The sequence below is a fragment of the Scyliorhinus torazame genome, chromosome 16 (assembly GCF_047496885.1).
Source record: "Scyliorhinus torazame isolate Kashiwa2021f chromosome 16, sScyTor2.1, whole genome shotgun sequence".
Classification (NCBI taxonomy): Eukaryota; Metazoa; Chordata; class Chondrichthyes; order Carcharhiniformes; family Scyliorhinidae; genus Scyliorhinus; species Scyliorhinus torazame.
In genome coordinates this window covers 91,124,334-91,133,421 of record NC_092722.1, presented here as the reverse complement: position 1 = coordinate 91,133,421, position 9,088 = coordinate 91,124,334, and the positions used below count along the sequence as shown (strand labels likewise).

At 45.0% G+C, this 9,088-nt stretch overlaps 1 long non-coding RNA gene across 3 annotated transcripts; it reads left to right on the top strand.

The window, feature by feature from the left end:
• The first annotated feature begins 2,612 nt into the window (after nt 1-2,612).
• On the top strand, nt 2,613-5,301 carry LOC140392943 (uncharacterized). Of its 3 annotated transcripts, XR_011935457.1 has the most exons (3): nt 3,415-3,429; nt 3,608-3,911; nt 5,028-5,301. It is a non-coding gene; the product is annotated as an uncharacterized lncRNA (long non-coding RNA). The 3 variants fall into 3 exon arrangements; XR_011935458.1 differs by lacking the exons at nt 3,415-3,429; nt 3,608-3,911 and adding an exon at nt 2,613-3,224; XR_011935456.1 differs by having other exon boundaries at nt 3,345-3,911.
• Nucleotides 5,302-9,088: the final 3,787 nt, after the last annotated feature.

The following is a 9,088-nucleotide window of genomic DNA, read 5'->3' as shown; positions in this document are numbered from 1 at the left end:
CATTTTTTAATCAACAGCTATCCTCTTCACTGCACAATCAACTTATCAAACTTCCTAATCATGACTTACAAATTGAAGACTAAATTCCTCCAAAATAAACTGGAAGGAAAACAACAGAGAGAAGATTTGATGGGCCGAATGGCCTAATTCTACTCCGATGTCTTATGGCTGTCTAACACCACTGAACCTGTTAAGAACATAAGAACATAAGAACTAGGAGCAGGAGTAGGCCATCTGGCCCCTCGAGCCTGCTCCGCCATTCAATGAGATCATGGCTGATCTTTTGTGGACTCAGCTCCACTTTCCGGCCCGAACACCATAACCCTTAATCCCTTTATTCTTCAAAAAACTATCTATCTTTATCTTAAAAACATTTAATGAAGGAGCCTCTACTGCTTCACTGGGCAAGGAATTCCATAGATTCACAACCCTTTGGGTGAAGAAGTTCCTCCTAAACTCAGTCCTAAATCTACTTCCACTTATTTTGAGGCTATGCCCCCTAGTTCTGCTTTCACCCGCCAGTGGAAACAACCTGCCCGCATCTATTCCCTTCATAATCTTATATGTTTCTATAAGATCCCCCCTCATCCTTCTAAATTCCAACGAGTACAGTCCCAGTCTACTCAACCTCTCCTCGTAATCCAACCCCTTCAGCTCTGGGATTAACCTAGTGAATCCCGTCTGCACACCCTCCAGTGCCAGTACATCCTTTCTCAAGTAAGGAGACCAAAACTGAACACAATACTCCACGTGTGGCCTCACTAACACCTTATACAATTGCAGCATAACCTCCCTAGTCTTAAACTCCATCCCTCTAGCAATGAAGGACAAAATTCCATTTGCCTTCTTAATCACCTGTTGCACCTGAAAACCAACTTTCTGCGACTCATGCACCAGCACACCCAGATCTCTCTGCACAGCAGCATGTTTTAATTTTTTATCATTTAAATAATAATCCCTTTTGCCGTTATTCTTACCAAAATGGATAACCTCACATTTGTCAACATTGTATTCCATCTGCCAGACCCTAGCCCATTCACTTAGCCTGTCCAAATCCCTCTGCAGACTTCCAGTATCCTCTGCACTTTTTGCTTTACCACTTATCTTAGTGTCGTCTGCAAACTTGGACACATTGCCCTTGGTCCCCAACTCCAAATCATCTATGTAAATTGTGAACAGTTGTGGGCCCAACACTGATCCCTGAGGGACACCACTAGCTACTGATTGCCAACCAGAGAAACACCCATTAATCCCCACTCTTTGCTTTCTATTAATTAACCAATCCTCTATCCATGCTCCTACTTTCCCCTTAATGCCATGCATCTTTATCTTATGCAACAACCTTTTGTGTGGCACCTTGTCAAAGGCTTTCTGGAAATCCAGATATACCACATCCATTGGCTCCCCGTTATCTACCGCACTGTTAATGTCCTCAAAAAATTCCACTAAATTAGTTAGGCACGACCTGCCCTTTATGAACCCATGCTGCGTCTGTCCAATGGGACAATTTCCATCCAGATGCCTCGCTATTTCTTCCTTGATGATAGATTCCAGCATCTTCCCTACTACCGAAGTTAAGCTCACTGGCCTATAATTACCCACTTTCTGCCTACCTCCTGTTTTAAACAGTGGTGTCACGTTTGCTAATTTCCAATCCGCCGGGACCACCCCAGAGTCTAGTGAATTTTGGTAAATTATCACTAGTGCATTTGCAATTTCCCTAGCCATCTCTTTTAGCACTCTGGGATGCATTCCATCAGGGCCAGGAGACTTGTCTACCTTTAGCCCCATTAGCTTGCCCATCACTACCTCCTTGGTGATATCAATCCTCTCGAGGTCCTCACCTGTCATAGCCTCATTTCCATCAGTCACTGGCATGTTATTTGTGTCTTCCACTGTGAAGACCGACCCAAAAAACCTGTTCAGTTCCTCAGCCATTTCCTCATCTCCCATTATTAAATCTCCCTTCTCATCCTCTAAAGGACCAATATTTACCTTAGCCACTCTTTTTTGTTTTATGTATTTGTAGAAACTTTTACTATCTGTTTTTATATTCTGAGCAAGTTTATTTCAGTCGTTTAAAAACAACCATCGACTGTTGCTCTGTTTATTGTCACTGTGTTCTTCATAGATTTTACAGTGCAGAAAGAGGCCATTTGGCCCATCGGATCTGCACCAGCCCTTGGAAAGGGCACCCTACCCAAGCCCACACCATCACTCTATCCCTGTAACCCAGTAACCCCACCCAGCCTTTTTGGACACTAAGGGCAATTTAGGATGGCCAATCCACCTAACCTGCACATTTTTGGACTGTGGGAGGAAACCGGAGCACCCGGAGGAAACCCACGCACACACGGAGAGGATGTGCAGACTCCGCACAGACAGTGACCCAAGCCGGGAATCGAACCTGGGACCCTGGAGCTGTGAAGCAATTGTGCTAACGACTATGCTGCGGTGCTGCCCTTTAAGTGTTCTTACTGTCCGTGTGCTATCAGCTTCACGTATACATAATGAAAAGTGCTTCGCCGCTGTTCCAGATGGGACATGATAGCTGCATTCTTGAACAACTCGGGACAGTCCAATAATGCAAGCTGCCGACAGGAGGCATGAAACGCCCTGAAATTCCCTCGTGTGACATGAGTTTTAAGCATGTCTCAGCTGCCAATTCGTGGTGCGCAAGTCATGATTCCCTCTGCTGGAATGTGCTTGCTTATTTGTATAAATGCTTTTACTATCAGAGGCGGATGGCCAATGAATCTTCCACTTCGAAATAATTATGATGCCCAAATGGCCAATGCAGAAATGGAATGCTGAACTATTTCCACTTTCAGCCAGAAGTACTCAATGAAGCATCACGGATCAGTGTTCATATATTTACTATGTGCACCTTATACCCATTATCTGCTAAGTTCATATGTGCAGACCTGAATTGATGTCCAAACACGGAGCCTTGTGATCAGAAAAGTAGAAAATGCCTAAGCTGAGTCGAATTGCAAATGGAACCACCCATGCGCAGAATGGAAACACCCTGGAATACGTTAAGAGAATAGAATCACTCCCAATTTCTGTGAATATAAATTCTGCCTCCTATCAGAGTCCGGATTCAGAATACTTTCACACCAGACGATTGAAGTAGCGGAAGATGGGGAGAGCTCTGATTTTGCTGTTTTTATTTTTGCTGATGGCTCAGTTCATCGCTGCTCAACGAGAAATCCCCCAAACAGGTGCGCATAATTGTACATCTGTCAATTATTTTATCTTTCAGAAGACATTGTTCAGCTTCGGCAACAAAAACAGGAAATACTGGACAATCTCAGCTGGAGAGAAAAGGGAGCTCATGTTTCGAGTCTCGTTGTCAAAGTCATCGAGACTCGGAAATGTCAGCTCTCTTTCCCTTCACAGAGCTGTGAGACCTGCGGAGAGTGTCCGGTATTTTCAGTTTTTCTTTCAGATTCCAGCATCGGCAGTAATTTTCTTTTATCTTATTGTTCAGTTTCACTTTGCTAATATTTATCTTTGTTGAATCTCACACTTTCATCGAATGATTTTTTTAATTCTTTCCGGTTTGTGAACGTTTATGGGACGTCTTGTATTTCGTCACTTCCAGGGGAAGTGGCGATGATACAAATTGCTCAGCTGATGCAGTCCATTGGAGGTTGACACTCAGCGCTGGTGCCATCGGGACCCTGTCGAACAAAAGTGAAGGAACAACGAATCAGTTCCAAACCAGGATGAAGGGCGGTTTGGTGGGGAACGTGTTTCCCTATCCATATGCTGCCATCTGCTTATAGCGGGTTGAAAGCTGCAGTTTTTAATGTGCTGTTCGCGGTTTGATTCTGCATTGCATCTTTTCGATGGCGCACACTCGGGCTGCTACATGTCGGTGCTAAAGGGTGTGGATATTTTGCCTGGTGGGTGAATTTTCAATGACCGCACTTATCCAGGCCATTAAAGAATCTGGCATGTGAATTATCTGTTTATTGTCATTGTGTTCTTACTGTCGCCGCTGTGGCGCTATCTGCTGCTCGAGTTGGGACATGCTAACTGCATTCTTGAACAACTCGGGAAACATTCCAATACCGCATGCTGCCGATAGGAGGCATGAAATAATAATTTGTATTGTCACAATACAAAGCCCCTCATCGCCACATTCCGGAGACTGTTCGGAGACACTGAGGGAGAATTCAGAATGTCCAAATTACCTAACAAGCACATCTTTCTGTACTTGTGGGAGGAAACCCACGGAGCCACGGGGAGAACTGCAGACTCCACACAGACAGTGACCCAAGTCGAGAATTGAATCCGGGACCCTGGCGCTGCAAAGCGACAGTGCTAACAACAGTGCTATTGTGCCGCTACCATGAAATACCCTGAAGTTCCCAAGCGTGCCATGAGTTGTAATCACCATTTCTCCAAGGGATCCAAGGGAAATCATACATGTCTTCTTGATGCACTTTGCAATTTTACAATGTTGCATCCATAAATATGGAAATGGATGGGAGAAGGCAGGTTAATTGATCCAATGTCAGTATGTGGATGTCAGTCTTGCTTCCATGAAGGTGCAGTGAATCAGTCTCTCAATCAACGTGGCCAAAATACTAGGCCCCATTAGGTCTAATTTTCGGTTTATGGTATATTTCTGGGCGCAGATAGGCCGAGATGTTGCCTTTGAACCATTGCTACATCTTTCAAAACAATCCGTGATGATCGCAGAGTCCTTTTGAGGACGAGATGTTTAAAATATAATTTTCGGAACTTTATTTTCACAACTACCAATCTCAGATAGCTGATATTACTTGACCTATCCTGAGGAACTCCAGGTGAGCTGCACTCAGGGGCATATAATGAGTCATACAATTTGCGAGAGGGAGGGGGGGGGGGGAGGATATGAAATTCATTGCAGCTAATGTTGATTCACTTACACTTGACAGTCCATGGCTGACAGTCTCAGACTTTTGTTACTCATTTTATATAATTCCAACTGGTCCACAGACATCAATTCATTCTTTCTTCAAATATAATTGCAGATACCTGCAGAAAGGATGGAAAAGGAACATGTCGTGATAGCAAATGTTACGTCGGAAAAGATATTGTTCCAAGCCTGGATTGTGACACAGGCCGGTATTGCTGTGCATACGTTCACCGAAAATCCACTGCTCGATTGCTCGCAGCCAGAAGTCCCAATATTGCCGATGAATTAAACATTCGTTCCAATTGATCCATTAGATCCTGTAATCCATGTTCTGGTGCCAGTGCATAAATGGGCTGTGTTCATAAATAAACGTTATTGCAATACTTAAAGTTGCATATACGTGGATTGACTTATTTCGAAACCAACCTCCTTCGTTCCAGTGAGAACAAACCAAGTTTATTCAACCGCTCCTCATTGCTAATACCCTCCACACCAGGCAACATTCTGGTAAATCTCTTCTGCACCCTCTCTAAAGCCTCCACATCCTTCTGGTAGTGTGGCGACCAGAATTGAACACTATACTCCAAGTGTGGCCCAACTAAGGTTCTATACAGCTGAAACATGACTTGCCAATTTTTATACAATTTCCCTGGCCAATGAAGGCAAGCATGCCGTATGTCTTCTTGACTACCTTCTCCACCTGTGTTAGAACATAGAAAATACAGCACAGAACAGGCCCTTCGGCCCACGATGTTGTGCCGAACCTTTGTCCTAGATTAATCATAGATTATCATTGAATTTACAGTGCAGAAGGAGGCAATTCGGCCCTTTGAGTCTGCATCGGCTCCTGGAAAGAGCACCCTACCCAAACCCAACACCAAGGGCAATTTTGGACATTAAGGGCAATTTATCATTGGCCAATTCACCTAACCTGCACATCTTTGGACTGTGGGAGGAAACCGGAGCACCCGGAGGAAACCCACGCAGACACGGGGAGGACGTGCAGACTCCGCACAGACAGTGACCCAAGCCGGAATCGAACCTGGGACCCTGGAGCTGTGAAGCATTGTGCTATCCACAATGCTACCGTGCTGCCCTTAAGAACAAATATATCTTCACTATATCATTTTACCGTAATCCATGTACCTATCCAATAGCTGCTTGAACGTCCCTAATGTTTTCGACTCAACTACTTCCACAGGCAGTGCATTCCATGCCCCCACTACTCTCTGGGTAAAGAACCTACCTCTGATATCGCTCCTATATCTTCCACCTTTCACCTTAAATTTATGTCCCCTTGTAATGGTTTGTTCCACCCGGGGAAAAAGTCTCTGACTGTCTACTCTATCTATTCCCCTGATCATCTTATAAACCTCTATCAAGTCGCCCCTCATCCTTCTCCGTTCTAATGAGAAAAGGCCTAGCACCCTCAACCTTTCCTCGTAAGACCTACTCTCCATTCCAGGCAACATCCTGGTAAATCTTCTTTGTACCTTTTCCAAAGCTTCCACATCATTCCTAAAATGAGGCGACCAGAACTGTACACAGTACTCCAAATGTGGCCTTACCAAAGTTTTGTACAGCTGCATCATCACCTCACGGCTCTTAAATTCAATCCCTCTGTTAATGAACGCGAGCACACCATAGGCCTTCTTCACAGCTCTATCCACTTGAGTGGCAACTTTCAAAGATGTATGAACATAGACCCCAAGATCTCTCTGCTCCTCCACATTGCCAAGAACTCTACCGTTAACCCTGTATTCCGCATTCATATTTGTCCTTCCAAAATGGACAACCTCACACTTTTCAGGGTTAAACTCCATCTGCCACTTCTCAGCCCAGCTCTGCATCCTATCTATGTCTCTTTGCAGCCGACAACAGCCCTCCTCACTATCCACAACTCCACCAATCTTCGTATCGTCTGCAAATTTATTGACCCACCCTTCAACTCCCTCATCCAAGTCATTAATGAAAATCACAAACAGCAGAGGACCCAGAACTGATCCCTGCGGTACGCCACTGGTAACTGGGATCCAGGCTGAATATTTACCATCCACCACCACTCTCTGACTTCTATCGGTTAGCCAGTTCGTTATCCAACTGGCCAAATTTCCCACTATCCCATGCCTCCTTACTTTCTGCATAAGCCTATCATGGGGAACCTTATCAAATGCCTTACTAAAATCCATGTACACTACATCCACTGCTTTACCTTCATCCACATGCTTGGTCACCTCCTCAAAGAATTCAATAAGACTTGTAAGGCAAGACCTACCCCTCACAAATCCGTGCTAACTATCCCTAATCAAGCAGTGTCTTTCCAGATGCTCAGAAATCCTATCCTTCAGTACCCTTTCCATTACTTTGCCTACCACCGAAGTAAGACTAACTGGCCTGTAATTCCCAGGGTTATCCCTAGTCCCTTTTTTGAACAGGGGCACGACATTCGCCACTCTCCATTCCCCTGGTACCACCCCTGTTGACAGTGAGGACGAAAAGATCATTGCCAACGGCTCTGCAATTTCATCTCTTGCTTCCCATAGAATCCTTGGATATATCCCGTCAGGCCCGGGGGACTTGTCTATCCTCAAGTTTTTCAAAATGCCCAACACATCTTCCTTCCTAACAAGTATTTCCTCGAGCTTACCAATCTGTTTCACACTGTCCTCTCCAACAATATCGCCCCTCTCATTTGTAAATACAGAAGAAAAGTACGTGTTGCTCCTTTCAGTGACCTGTGGACCTGTACACCTAGATCTCTGACTGTCAATACTCTTGAGGGTTCTACTGTATATTCCCTACCTGTATTAGACCTTCCAAAATCATTACCTCACATTTGTCTGGGTTAATCTCCATCTGCCAGCTCTCCGCCCAAGTCTCCAAACGATCTATATCCTGCTGGATCCTCTGACAGTCCTCATCGCTATCCCCATTTCCACCAACTTTTGTGTCGTCTGCAGACTTACTCATCGGACCAGTTACATTTTCTTCCAAATCATTTATATATACTACAAACTGCAAAGGTCCCAGGACTGATCCCTGTGGAACACCGCTAGTCATAGCCTTTCAATCAGAAAATAACTCTTCCATTGCTACTCTCTGCCTTCTATGACCTAGTTAGTTCTGGATCCATCTTGCCAGCTCACCTCTGATCCCATGTGACTTCACCTTTTGTACCAGTCTGCCATGAGGGACCTTGTCAAAGGCCTTCTTGAAGTCCATATAGACAATATCCACTGCTCTACATGCATCAATCATCTTTGTGACCTCCTCAAAAAACTCTTATCAAGTTAGTGAGACACAACCTCCCCTTCACAAAACCGTGCTGCCTCTCACTAATACGTCCACTTGCTTCCAAATGGACAGCACAGGAACAGGCCCTTCGGCCCTCCAAACCCGTGCCGACCATGCTGCCCGACTAAACTACAATCTTCTACACTTCCTGGGTCTGTATCCCTCTATTCCCATCCTATTCATGTATTTGTCAAGATGCCCCTTAAATGTCAATATCGTCAATGCTTCCACCACCTCCTCCGGTAGCGAGTTCCAGGCACACACTACCCTCTGCGTAAAAAACTTGCCTCGTACATCTACTCTAAACCTTGCCCCTCTCACCTTAAACCTATGCCCCCTAGTAATTGACCCCTCTACCCCGGGGAAAAGCCTCTGACTATCCACTCTCTCTATGCCCCTCATAATTTTGTATACCTCTATCAGGTCTCCCCTCAACCTCCTTCGTTCCAGTGAGAACAAACCGAGTTTATTCAATCGCTCCTCATAGCTAATGCCCTCCATACCAGGCAACATTCTGGTAAATCTCTTCTGCACCCTCTCTAAAGCCTCCACATCCTTCTGGTAGTGTGGCGACCAGAATTGAACACTATACTCCAAGTGTGGCCTAACTAAGGTTCTATACAGCTGCAACATGACTTGCCAATTCTTATACTCAATGCCCCGGCCAATGAAGGCAAGCATGCCGTATGCCTTCTTGACTACCTTCTCCACCTGTGTTGCCCCTTTCAATGACCTGTGGACCTGTACTCCTAGATCTCTTTGACTTTCAATACTCTTGAGGGTTCTACCATTCACTGTATATTCCCTACCTGCATTAGACCTTCCAAAATGCATTACCTCACATTTGTCCGGATTAAACTCCATCTGCCATCTCTCCGCCCA